We start from the raw sequence: 14545 nt of genomic DNA, 5'->3' as shown, positions 1-14545 counted from the left end.
TCAACGGGCCTGCAGTGGAGCGACGTTAATGTCCGTCAGAGCCACGTTAGCCAACACTTCCCTGAGTCATTAAGACCCGATCACAGCCACAGTGGACGTCACGGCTGACATTTCTACAAATATGAGTCACACATTGTTTCTTGCTTTTATTTAATACTTAAGAAGTCTTTTGAACATCGGATGTGATCAAGTACATTTCACGCTTGTGTTTTGGGGAAAAATGCTGGAGCGCTTGACGCAGGGTGTGAGGAAAAGTTTTGTAATGATGTAATAAATAAAACATAATATACAATATAAAGCTGCCCTAAGGCTACAGAGGAGTGAAGTCATTATCAGTGGAGTTACAGCATCCTACTGACAGAATGATTAGATTATAAGGGACAAAACTTTGTTCTTAGCCATAACCACACTCATGTTTAAACATAGTCTAACCAGTGAATTAACCAAAGAAGTGTGACTTAGCTGTCAAAATATAAGCTTTTCCATATAAAAACATGGCTTGTAGATCAGTTTAAGGTGAAAAGATTCAGAAAACTATCTGCAACAAAGGCTCTCTAAAGCCGGGCGTACACTGTGTGATTTTTTTCAATCGTTGAACGCATCTGCTGCTCACACTGTACGACCAAACGCAGGGTTTATTCGTACAGTGTGAGCAGCAGCTCACGATTTGTGTTCGGCCCGTCGCTCTGATGCGATCTGCCTGCTCACACTGTGCGACTAAAAACCACGTTGGACTCATCTCCTCAGTGAGATAGATCTGCTCTGTAGCTCTCTATCCTGAAGCCAAACAAATAGAAGGGGGATATTAAGCTCACTATAGTGAACTGCTCTGTCTTGGCAATTTGTGCAATTTTGTGCTGAAAGTCCTAAAAAGAAAAGGCGGCGACGTATTTGGAAAAAGGACATGGCTGAGCAGGCGTGGCTACTGCAGTCCGTCAATTTTGCAGACGGAGCTGCATTTCACTCATTGCATCCCTGCCATGCTGCTGTGTTTACATCTGAGAGGAAAAATAAAAAGAAGAATGCTTGTTTGCGCATGCGCCCTGAGCGATTTGCCCACGACAGTGTTTGAATTTCTCCTGACCTCACCATTCCTGATCAGGAGGTGGTCGTGAGAAGCCGATCGCCGCTCGTAACCCCCTGTACACTACACGACTCACGACGCACGATCAGGCTGAAAGTCAGCCCGATTGAAAAATACTCGCACAACTGCAAAATCCCCCTGAAAATCGCACAGTGTACGCCGGGCTTTATATCAGTTTAAATTATCATGAATGTTTGGGCTAGCATCACATTCCCCTGTTCTGAAACCGTGAGTAAAATAAAAGAAACTTAAAAAAAGGCTGGACATGTACAGTTTGCTTTTTATTAAGTAAGAAATGTTAAAAATTCCTCTACGTGTTCAGTTCCTGGCCGATGCACATATCTGATTTTCTTCTAGGTCTGATTTGCCGATTCCAGTTTTGCATGGATATATTTAGTAAAACTGCCTTTTGGAAACATATCAGTATTGGTCTTATTAGTAAAACTTAAATATTAACATACTGTGTTTATTTCAGGTTGGCTATAGGAAGGTTTTGGTTATGTTGCAGTGATTTTGATGCAGCACAGAATTGTGGAAATTAACCTGAAAGGGAGTATTCCTGTCTTGACTGTGATCTTTTGTTAACAGCAACCAAATGGCAGGGAAATATATTTTCTGTCAATATTGATATCAGATGTTGATGTTTGTGCAGATTTTTTATAGTCATTGATTCCTACTCCGAAGCATGTTTTTCTCCTCAATCTAAATTTTATTTTGCTTAAAAAAGTACATAGGAGTACAAGATTATGATACTGTTAACTGGTGGAAAACAATGTGTGAATTATTTGTTACTTCAGCACTGTTCTTCTCTTCAAATTGGGAAAGAGCAGTTGCAATTCAAGTAAGACGTTTGTAGACCTTTGTAAAAACTTTCTTTTCCAAAATCCCTTTACAAATACAGATATGCTGTGAAACAAAGACATTTAGAGACCAATAGTGGAATCAAAATGTTTTTTTTTGTTAGCAACTTCTTTTTTATTTTGAAAATCTTCTAAGAAGCATATCCTATCATTTGGTTATCAGTTGATTTCAGCTTGAAAAATCCTTTCATTTTTTCTTCAAGCTGCAAAACATCCTTCTCTGAGATGTTGTGGCTTGTTTCCTCAGCCTCTCCTGCATCATTAGTCCTAACTGGGACGTTGAAGCTTGATGGAAGTTATGAATCTGAATTTACTTGTGCGTTAGATATAATTGAATGCAACAAGGCTCTGCAGAATTGAAGACGAGCCTTTAAGTATCATCACGATCCAAAGGGGCGGTAGAGTCTTTAGCTAAGCTTGTGAGGTTGTGATTATACATATATTCATGTAGATTAAAAAAATAGAGTGCTGTTAAAAATATGCTGTTATATTACACTTAACCAATTTGAAATCTGCATTGGAACCAAGGAATCCACTGATTCAAACAGGCTTGCCTAAGTGCTTCAAATGAAGGCTTTAACATAGAAGTCAGTGAAGGGCTTGGTGATTTACAGCCTGTCAGGTCACACAGTGGAGACGCTTCTCTGCTTTGTCCCATCCAGCAGGTGTTTTTTTTTTTTTTTTCTCTGCAGGTTTGATTATTCTCCTCCTCCACCCTTTCCTGTCCTATCACCCTCCTGCGAGTCTAGCTAGCCAGGACAGGCCTTCCTCTACTCCAAAACCATGATTGCATTCTTTAGCTATTCCACCCCCTCCTTCAGAACAAGGGCCCACTGCATCTCACTCCCTTTCAAGTAGAGGCTGGCGGGTGTATTTCCCCTTTGAAGATGTAATCTCGAAAAACACAGAGACATCTCCGGGATTATCTTAAATGTCTTCAGTATGTCAACAGCCCAGTTGTGTTACAGAGCAGCTTTGGTCGTTTAAGGAGGTCGGCTGTGATGACAAGTGGAGGAAAATGCTGCACCGCGGAGGTAATCACAGGGTCAATTCTGCCTGACTCGTTTCAGGGCCAGACTCCTGCTGGTAAACCTGGATTTTAAAAGACACGATGAAATTATGCGTTTCTCCCCCTGTGGCATTGTTGTGTTTACGATCGCAGGCGGTGGAGCTCTCAGTAACAGATGGTGTTTGTAGGTAAGGCTTGTTGATGTCATGGTATTCTCCAAAATAATGTGACGATCCTAACCGTGCAACATCTTAACTGAGCTTGGAAAGTAAGAGCAGAAACATCAGGAAGTAGACACAAGAGGGAAGGTTAGTATACGCCAATTTATAGGCACATAAGTGGGCGCTCCTTGAAAGGGATCTCGACTTTGTAATCATATCAGATGTTATCGAGGGGAGATTTTAGGAAGGGTAAGTGCCTGGAAACTAAATCAGAGAGAGGCTGCCTAGGGAACGCGTTGTTATCATAATTACCTGCTGAGCGATGACTGCAGAAGCGGTGTTGATGTTGACACCGAGCTGCCCTTCTTCCTCTCTCCTGACAAGGCGGTTTTTGTGTGGGCCGCTGCCTGCCTTGACATCACTTTGTTCTTTGTGTTTTCTTTATTTTCTTTTTTTTCTTTCCCCTCCTCTCATTTCAACCAGAAAAAAAAAGAGACTGCAGGCCAAAAACTCAAATATTGTCCTGGTGAGATCAGGCCCACAGATTGAGGACAGAACTACGTCAGAGCATACGTGCTGGTGCTGGAAGGCTGCAGGGTCAATCCTGAGAGCCAAGGCAAAACAGAGGCCTCCCCGTCTATGTTTCAAACAACTTGTTCCTTCTCATACTGGCCGAATGTTTATATTTTACATTAAAGTGCCTTTGAAAAGTATTTATACCACTTTTCAAATTTCCTCTTGCATTTTCAATGTACTTTGGAGGTATTTTATAGTTAAGTGAGTGAGCATATGTTACCCTTACTGTACATTTAGGGCTGAAACAATCAGATTAATCGATTATTGAAATAATTGCCAACTACTTTAGTAATAGATTAATGGTTAACTGGAGCATGGAGACTCTAAACCATGCCTTTAGCTGACAGAGCGTTCCAAATAGAGCAGTAATTATATCAAAATTGTAAAAAATTACATACAAATTTTGCATTTAAGATGACAAAATCATTTTGTCTGTAAATAAGCTCTATCCAGAACTCCTCAAGGGGAAAGGTTGAAGTTTCATCTTGTTTAAATTCGTAAAAAAAACCTTCTCTAAGTAACCTTTGGCTAGCTAATAATCGAAAAAATAGTCGTAAGATTAATAGATTTGCAAAACAATTGTTAGTTGCAGCCCTATGTACATTTAACACTTTGCAGAGCATCCCTCCTCAGCAGTGATAGTATAAGGAAGGTGAATTCCAGTCATATTGGATGGATAACATCTGTCTTTCCTTATCCTCATAAATGGATTTGAAAGAGCCTTTATAAAATAATGGTAATAATGAAACAGGTCTGGCTGCATCTAGCTCTGTCCATCTTTCTATCATCTCTGTCATGCTTCTCCGAGATGCTGAAGAAAATCATTTCCTAAGTTTTGAAGGGAAGTAAAGTCTAATTTTGGTCTCATCTGACTAGAACACTTTTCCCCTCTTATTTTCTGCATCCTCTATATAGCTTGCTTCTCAAAAAAGAAACCTGATTGAAACTCAAGGGTTTGAATATTTTTGCAAAGCAACACTTAATCTGAGAGAACAAGGCATGTTTGGGTATGAGTGAAATACAAGGATGACTGGGAGAAACGCTTGACCTGCTTGTTTTGCAAAATGGCATTCCTTTACTAATTTCCTCCTGATAAGTATCTGACAGCTCATAGCAGAGTGTTTTATCTTGGCTGAAGGAAAATGGCTTCTCTCAGTTTCGATCAATTTTAAAGCCTGTGCTGCCGCTGAAAATTGCATTCTCTGGCTTCCATGTTCTTTTATTTGCATAAAGGTAATCAATCCCAGGCAGTACAGCCGCCCGCTGCTTTTAGCTTAACTTGGACTTTATCCTCTCCTTGCTCCTTTTCCTTTCCTTTCTTGTCTATTGCAAATTCTTGTTCTTTCCTCCTCCACCTAGCATAATTGATGGGCCTTCGCTGTGCTAGGGGCATTGATTTTTACTGCTCGGCCGCTCTCTCTCTCTGGTTTAACAGTTGATGAGTTGTGTTAAGACACCCGGGGACGGTCCTGCTTGTTTTTAAGCAGATGAGGTCGGCCTTTATAGCCCTCCTGTTTCCTCAGGCTCGGATGATAAGGCGTGTTTATGTACACATATGCACACACTAGTGAGCTTGTCAATGAGTAGCCACTAGAGAGGAGGATTCCCCCCAGGAAGCTAAAGTAAACGTTGTGGCGTTAAGGGCTTTTCTCAGGCAAACTTGGGCTTTGTCGTGCACAGCATCAAACATCCCTTTAAAGACTTTGCACAGAAAATTTGTTAATCCTACCTAACCCTATTCAAGTTTTAAGAGTCAATCGACATCATGAAATGGAGATCTGGCTTTTGCAAAGAGTTAGCTCAAATCTTAAGAGGTGAGAAAAAACTTATAGCCCCCCCACATTCCCTTACAACCCCCAGCCGACGTTGCTACACGCAGGCTCAGAAGTCACGGCTCCAGACACAAACCTTATTTAACACGATTAGTCTCTTTGAGGATTTCTTACAGCAGACTCTTATATCCAGGATGAAAGAGTTTGCACTTCTGACAGAAGGGGTATCAAAAAAAAAAAAGCTTGGATACGCAGAAGCTACAGCGCGCAGCCTTTCACTGCGACATTCACCACGTTATTAAGAAGTGTATTGCTTTGTGCTGTGTTGCTCTCAACACCATCTGTAGCGAGCTGCTCAAGTGGTAGTAATTTTCCTCTAGTCTGGTTGTCTCTCGTGCGCCGTCACAAGTGAAATTCGATTGCGGATCTCGGCGTTCTAGCGCATTTAGTTTCTCATAAATGTTTGCATTCCAGGGTGATTGCTCCTTGGCAGCCACCAATATGCAAAAGAAGAAAAAAAAAAAGGTGGAGGTTCCGTCAGAGAATTAGATTTCCTGCTTTATTTTTTTTTCTTCTCAACTTTTAGAATATGGTAACAAAAGTCTTAATTTGTTCTGCTTTTAACCTTTAAAATAATCAAATCGCTTATATAGTAAAGCAGAATGGATTTCACTGGTAGAAGGATCGCATTATGAAAAAAATATGGAAGTTTACATATGGCTTCCATAACAACTTGATACAATCTGTTTTTAACAGGTTGTCCTTGCACACAGAGAGCACAACTGCTTTTAAAAGGGTCCACCGATGCCTCTGTTATAGCTGTGTAATATCAACCTAATAGGCTTACCTGTCAGCAGTGCATGAGACTTAGAAGCTGTAAATTACATTTGTCTGCAACACCTGCTCGCCTCCCTGCGTATTTATGGTTTTCTCCTCCCCCCCCCATGTCCTCTTGGTTTTTTGGCCTCCATCCAGAGTCAACCCCCTCTTCCCGCATTAGGTTCTTCAGTGTGTTACCGTCTTCTTGCGGGTTAAATGAGCGAGCAGGTGTTGTGTTGTCTGTAGGGTCGCCATGCACCCCGGCTTTGTAAAACATATTTTTGTTTTTTTTTCCTGAATATTAATATATGAGGCAGAGATAAAGCAGTTTGTGTCACATTTGAGTAATTTGTACATTTCCCTGAGCTTTTGAGTCTTGGCTTAAAGCTGTTTTGCTTGATCTCATCGTCCATGTTCATATGGAAAAGTGAATGTTTTTATACTTCAGTGTTAAAAACTGATTAGAAAGTGAAAGAAAGTGTATTTTTTTCAGTATGAGATATTACAGAGTGGTGTTAATGTTTAGATCATCAAAGCTCAGGACTAAACCTTCATGTTATCTGCTTTGTAGGGTATGTAGAGCTAAAGTTCGATCTATATTTTGGGGGCAACTGTCCCAAAAGAAAATCTGCTTTAATTTATATATTGTATTGCATCATATAAAGGTTTCTTACAACCATACAGATGTACCTAATTCATCTGACAGTTGGCCACATGAACCATAAATATTACATATCCAGTGTAGATAGTAATGTCACCACTTATTTCCTCTGAATGAAGGACTGCTGCAAAGTTAATAACTCGATGCACTTGGCTGTCATTTCCTTTCACAGAAAACTCTTACCTCAATGACATTATAATCTTAATAGACAGCCTTGTATTGCAATTACCATCAGTTTGAACTGTGCCATTAAATATAACCTCTCTTTGTTATTGTACCGTATTGCTATGATTTAGATTTTCTATGTGTATTTTGATGCGATTAAAAATGTTTGGACCCGTTTTTCTCATAAAGCATCTTGACTTGGTTTAGTTTATTTATTTATGGTAACAAAGGCGGCATGATTTAAAAATCCTATGACTACTTTATTGTTTAATATTGTTTGGCCCTGACATATCTGTGCCAGGAGTGGCCTTCCACTTTTTATTAGACCCGAACACGCTGCATTTTACATTGCCATGCAAAGCAGGAATTCATGACACCTGGAATATATTTGCTATGATTTTTGTTTTGCATTCCAAACAGTCCTTTGCAGTCTTGACAGAATAGTTTTAACTTTGAATCTTCGTTCAGTTTAAAAAAAATAAATATTTTTTTAAATGTATTTTACAGGGAGGACTCAATGTTTTTAGATTTTGAGTCAAAATACTTAAATATATTTCAGATTTTTTTTTTTTTACTGTTAAATTCCATTTCAGCACCTTGATGAAGCTAAAGTGGATCCTTATTTCAGCACCATTTCCAGCCATGGTTTAATGTTCATTAGCCTTTTTGTTCATTACTTAATCATATATTGTTTATTTTACCAAAATACTTTACCAAAAATAATCTGAAAGTCATGGCGTTATTTTTAAAATCCTCATTTAAGCATTGTGATTAATTACAACGAGCACTTTTATAAGCTTGTCTCTGTCAACACAAGGAAACTCAAAAACGACTTCTTTCTTTGCTTCAAAATAAGAGTATTTTTCAAGCTAAATTAAAGGATTTGCTGCATTTTCAGGACTTGATAACTTAGATATGCTTCCTCCAAAAAAAAAACACTTTTAAGACGACTGAAATGTGTTGAGGTGTGTTGTTGTTGTGGCCCGTGTACTGAGGTTTTAATCTTTGTGTCTTGGGTTTGAGTCCCAAACTGTTGACCGTAGCTGCACGTCTTTACCCTCTCTCCACTCCCTTTTCAAGTGTTTGAAACATTTTCTATAATGTTGGCTTGTTTTATAATTTAAAAAAGTATTATTTTACATCGACAAGTGCCTTAAATTTTAAATTAATCTGTCAAAAAAAAAATGTTTTTTCCTTCTGTGAGGAAAAAAACTTCATGACAAGCAGCTCATCTTATTTCAGAATAAAACTGTGGTCTCCTGATGACACAAAAAGACATTTCATCCAATCGCTACCCCATTTTTTTTTTTAGAAACACTGATTCACAATCTTTTAACAGCCAAACATGCCGATTCTGATTTCCAGATACAGATTTTCTTTTATAACTGACACTGTCAGTTGTTATAAGATTGCAAGACACGTGATATTTCTATCTTATCGTACTGAAAAAACATCAATAATTGACTGCGAAATAATAAAAACTTCCATGCAGAAATTGGGTTATTTTCAAACCTGTACGGAGGTAGATCAGACCGGTGGAAAGGATCGCTCAATTGATCAATTCACCCCTATTTTTTTTGTTTCTTTGTTTCTTTTTAGTAATTATTTCTCATTGTGAGATTAATTTGAAATGTGAAGTGTGTAGTTGCCATGTTAACATATGCCTTATTGGAAGGGACCTATGAGGACATTACATGAGTTCTGCATTTAAGTTCTTCTAAAGTTTAAAATAACCTGACCAGACAGAGTCGGCTTTGTTTTAGGTATTGTCACATGCCATGAAAAAGAAAGAAACAATGACAGTTCTCTCTGTTCTATCGGAGTATATTCAGACCCATTTATTTAATTACAACATTACGTAAAAGTTCATTTATTTAAATAACTTATATCATGGGAAACTCATTTTATATATTAATTAGACACAGACTGATTTGTTTAAGGCTTCATTTCTATTAATTATAACAATTTTCTGCTCAGCTAATGAAAACATGACATTTAGGATTCGAAATTATATCAGACCAAAAAAAAAACATTTTAGTTCAGTAATGTGGTATAAATTAAATGTATGTTTAACACCTGCTTGTGTCAATTTTTTTTTTTTTTATCAAAAAATACTTTTATTGTTGGAAATGAGTCTCATATGACACATGATCTTCTTTACAGAGTTTAACAGTAAAATCCTTAATTCACCTGTATTCTTCATCTTCTTGCTTATTACTTATTTTTCCCACTTAACCTCTTGGTCAACAAAGGACTGCACACATTCTTTTTGGAGTTTTGTCATTAATATTTGGCAACTGTTGTTTTTTTCTAAAATAAAAATATGAATTCAGGGTGATATTAGTTGTGTAAATTATTATTAAAAGTTATGATCTGTATATAGAATTTAAAAAGGACAGTGTTGGTTTTTACTCCATAATGGATCACTACTGTTTTCTTTACTAGCTATTATGGGGCGTAACACTAAAAGGAATTAAATAGTTGCTTCATTATGAAGCCAAAAACTGTAGTTTTTGTAGCAAAACTTTGTTTTAGAATATATTCAAGCAGGCTGCAAATGCTTTAATGGGCTAATCCCAAATCCTGTGTGGATGTGTGTTTTTAGCCTATGTTGGATTTGTGTGAGGAGTTAAGGAGGGGTCAGTGAAGCAGTGAGAAGAGACTATGAGGGTGTATTAAGGCAGCAGTGAATCTCACCGCTCTGTGTGTGTAATGGACTCAGGATGAGGGGCTGACCAAGCACCAGACGGCTGATAACCTTTGGGAAGGACATTGTTCCTGTGCATGGGGTGGGGTGGGGGGGTCTTCACACAGGTTTGCTGCAGTATATAGGCTACACAGGGCCAGTGTGATTGGTGGTGCAGTTGTTCTTTGGTTCATTGACTCTCCAGCAGGGTTAGGAGGTAGAGTAAATGGGGCAGTATAGCAAACTCCCTCATGGCTTCCTGCATACATTTTTCAACACCGCGGTGTGTTTCTCTGTGATACATTTGTCCTCTGTCTGAACCAGGTTCTCCCCGGCATTCCATTAAGGGGAAATTTAACAGCCTTTCTCTTCTGTCTTCCCTTTCCTTCAGATCTCCTCTTAAGGAGAGGTCAGCACCGGATTGTGCAGGAGGAATACATGAAGGGCGGGGCGGGGGAGGGGGTGCCAGCAGGAGCAGCACAAGCACCCCTGAGGTTACGCAGGTAAAAGGATATTTCTTTTATTTCACAGATCTTTGATTGTAGACGTTTCTTGTTCCAGTGCTTTACTCTGTGAAAGCGTAGTGAGGGGAGCGCTGGGACTGGTTTTGATTGGGCCGTCCGGCGCTGGTGGCTTTGGAGAAACTGGAAACTGAGTAGCAGACTGCAGCTGGTGTTTATAAGGGGCTGGGCAGAATCCTGCTTGGCTCTCTTGGAAAAGAAATCCAGCCAGACTCTACTAAGAATCCTGTGGCCAGTGTCAATACTTGGAAAAACCAACTGAAACATGATGAAATGATTCGGAATTTCTTTCCATTGTGTCCAGACAGGAAAAGAAAAATCTCACAAAACCTTTTTTTTGTTTTGTTTTGAGCAGCATCATTTTTGTTGTGAATGTCAGATTGTCATTATAGATTCAAAGGCGCTTAGATTAGAAAAGTTTGACCACACCAGCTGAGACCAAGGAGTACCGAGACCAAGACAAGGCCAAGTTCTTTAGAGGACAAGACCACTAATATATAAGGTCTTGGTCTCGGTACTCCTAGTCTTGACTATGAAATTAGTGAGATGTAGCTGGGAGAACATCTGCCCTCCATAAGCTTAAAAAGTCTGTTGGCTTGATCCTTAAATAATCATAATAAGGGTGAAGTCTCACTGATGGAGTTGGAGATTATAATGAAATTATCATTTTCTTCTGCTCTTCTGTCAGGATTAATGGTGAGTCTATGAGCAAAAGCAGGTTTCTTATTGGAAAGATCGCCAGTCCATAGCTGGGCAACATATTGAGATCCACTCATGCACACACTCAAAGCAATTTAAACTCATCATTCAATCTAACATGGAGAACATGGAGAGAACCCACACCCACAAAGGGAGAACATACAAACACCATGTAGAAAGATACTAGGCAGGATTCAAACCCCAAACTATGTCACGCTTCCAATCATAATTTTTTTTTTGAAAAGACTTAAATAATAATTGTTTTTATTTGTATCATTCTACCAAAAAAATAAAAAAACATTGAGAGGAAAGTAAATCCATCTTTCCACACCTTAGAGGTTGGCAATTAAGGCTCCCAGGTTTAATAACTCACTTTGTGTTTGGTATTTAAAGATGCATATCCTCCACCTATTAATTTGGGTTGTTTGGTAATTAGAATATGATCTGCATATTGGTGAAAGCATACAAGCAAATAAAATTTTACACATGAATAGCTTTGCATCTTTTATGGCCATCTACTCTGCATGTGTTTTAGTATGTTCAGACCCTTTGAAGATTAGACCTTTAAGCAAATACCAAAATAAATCAAAAACAGATAAAACCAATCAGCAAGGCTGAAACACACTTCAAAGACAGGTTTCACATTGTACCTAAACAAATACATTCAGGTACATCATGTACTGTCAAGAAAATAAAGGAAACTGCACTCTGTTACAACAAATGGCTTATTAGGGAAGTCTCGCTCTGAGTGTCTTTGTTCTAGATACCAATCCAAGTCATTTAGATCTGTGCAGGATATCGCTGCTACCTCTTGATTTATGAAAGGCCAAGATGTACCTTATCTTTGGGAGATCTAGAGGCTGCCTGTCATTTAACACTGCTTTTTTCTTGACATGGGCATGGTAAAGACTGTCTGTAGTGAAAGATTTATTTTCCTCTTACCTGATCCATTATTACAATAGCCACTCTAGAGGAAATTATTGACACTTTTGGAAGTGAGCATTGCTGCTGTGATTGATAAAGTTTAGGTTATTTCAAAATTAATTGTAAGCTAAATTTTGTGCTGTCAAAGATAATGTGATGAAACAAATTCTGCTCTTACCACCACTCAATTATTTTGCACTCACTGTTTTTCTGACAATAAAACAGAGGCAAACATAAATGAGAACAAGAGTTTTAAAATGTTAGCATGATCAAAACTATGATTTTCTTAGGTGTCTCATCTCCAGTTTCGGAAACAGCGAGGATGTTCAAAAGACAGGGATGTGTATTTTTATCTCTGCTGGTGCGATTCATTCTAGTTTCATCTTGCGGCCCATTTTTCACTTTTATAAGCTGGCTCTTTTCTTTGGGATTGTCTGCTGCAAACGATTTCTCACAAACAACCAGAGGTAAAAAGCCGTGTAGAGTGGGAGGATGAGAAAGAACGTTGTCTATTCCCTTCCAGCTTAGGGACAGAGCAGAGCAGGTTGAATGGGGATACTTTCTTTCTTTAACAATGTCTCACCCTGCCTAGGGGTTGTCCTTCCTTCTGTGGCTCAGTAGTTAAAACTTGACATTTCCCTGCATCATGTTGTTGCTCTACAACTCTAAAGTCCTTAAATTTTCAGTTCATCTTTTCACCTCTTTGCATAATAACTAAAAAAAATCCTCAAATGATTTCTCTAAAAGATTTATAGTTTTTGGATTAATTTTAGGTAGATAATGTATCGCAGAGCAACAATTTCTGCAGTATTTAGGAGACAAATACTGATGATGTACTATATTTTGGATGCGGTCTAGTTCTGCCCAAGGCCAGACTTTGTCTCACTCTATATCTGACATTTTCTTTACAAACCTTAATGCAATTTTCATGTTATTGTTTTCTTGTTATAAATCTTGCTAACGGCTTATTGTTTCAGGCTGTCTGCCTGACCATGAAAATGGCATTGTTCTTTGATTGGTTTCCTTGTCCTTAAACAGCTGGATATTCTTTCAACAAGACCTTATAAATGATTCCTGTTTGACCAGGTTCTATATGCTTTTTATATTCCTCTATTGTAGAAATATTTCTCTCTTGCTTTGCATCCAAAAGGATTAGGTAGGGAATACAACCTTGGCAGGATTGCACCTGAAATATTAAAATACACAACAACTGTGGGCATTTCTTTGAATAGAGGAATAGATTCCACCTGCAGAAAAACCTGAACTTTGGATACTCTGGACAGAAACAGAGTCATCAACAGAAGTATTCAAAGTGTCAGCTAAAGTCCTGATGTGAATCCTGCCAAAAATTCAGCGTAGATAGCTGAGATCTAGAATGATGCACTGAACCCTCTCAGAACTGGATAATTTTGCCACAAAAGAGAAGTTGTCCATAATTACCAGCAAGAAGGTAGTGAAAGGTTTATTAAACTAAAAGTAAAAAAAAAAAACCTTCCTACCATTTCTAGGTATTCAAGTACTGTGGTTTGTATAGAAGACGGTGGAGTAACTGACATAAAGTAGCAGTACAACCCCTCCCCTACGTGTTGCTGAGAACTGTTGGTTACGCTGGTGAAGCTTTTTTTTTTTGCGTGCAGAAACAACTAATTCTTGGGTTTGGAATCCCATCCCATCCTACATACATACATGCTCATGTAGTCTCCGTTGTAAATTGTATCTGTACCAGTTCCTCTTCTCAGTAGTAGGATGTGCCCAGGAAAACAGCATTTTGATTTTTTCATTAATTTGAAAAAAATAAACAACTCCATTGTCCTTGTTTTGCCCTTTATGTATTTTTTCAAATGTGTGTTTCTATAGGCATATTTTCGTCTAGCTAGTCATACTGGCACACTCTTAATGCCAGCTCATGAGTACAGGAGACATAATTAAAACAATTTACATCAAAACCTAAATCAGAATGATTTTGGAGTGAATTCTTAAATACAAATTGTCAAAAACCATGAAAGTCATGGATCAGTTTTAATGAATCCATATATTTCTTCAAATATTTATTATGACATCATAGCCTGCCGCCATCTTTGTGTACCATTTGGTCCATTATGTTATCCATCACTAGGTCTCCATGTCTGGCATTGTCAATTACCCAGAGGAAAACAACATTAGAGGCCTGAATGGGACACAGTGCTGTGGCAGGCCTGACATGGCTGTGTTATATGATTACACAACCTGTTGGCTGTCCGCCTGTCAAGTGTCTCCTGACTCTGATGAATGGATGTAATATGCTGCGCATCACAACATGCCATGCCACACGCTCATTAATGGCTCCTCATAATACAGAGGACGTTCCTCCAATGCCGAAGCTACACTTCCTGCGAGAGAAAGAGGGAAAGGTTGGGGAGAGGAAGGGGTGGTAGCTGTTGTGAGAAGGTGAGAAATGATGTTCATGAGTGCTCCAATCGGTTCCAGTAAACAAAAGAAACATGGTGCTGTCATCTGCATAAATTCACAAATTATAAGATGAAATGCCAGCATCAGTCTCCTGCAACTCCTGGTGAATGAATGCAAGATGAAAGAAGTGAATAAAAAGCACATGTTTGAATTATTATTC

General features: G+C 38.6%; 1 protein-coding gene across 4 annotated transcripts in view; it reads left to right on the top strand.

Annotated features, from left to right (window-relative positions):
- LOC107093760 (zinc finger MIZ domain-containing protein 1-like) overlaps positions 1-14545 on the top strand; it is a 123163-nt gene that overhangs the window by 23474 nt on the left and 85144 nt on the right. For 3 of the 4 annotated variants that reach the window (XM_015389375.1, XM_015389052.1, XM_015389214.1), the window contains exon 2: positions 10185-10296. The gene's annotated coding sequence lies outside the window, so the exon portion shown is untranslated. Of the gene's footprint in view, positions 1-2860; positions 2979-10184; positions 10297-14545 lie in introns of those variants that run through there. The other variant, XM_015389137.1, reaches the window with a different exon arrangement.

This window comes from Cyprinodon variegatus, unplaced genomic scaffold (assembly GCF_000732505.1).
Source record: "Cyprinodon variegatus isolate N-32 unplaced genomic scaffold, C_variegatus-1.0 Scaffold1, whole genome shotgun sequence".
NCBI lineage: Eukaryota > Metazoa > Chordata > Actinopteri > Cyprinodontiformes > Cyprinodontidae > Cyprinodon > Cyprinodon variegatus.
Note: the sequence above shows the minus strand (reverse complement) of the source record. Positions and strands in the feature narration are given on the sequence as shown.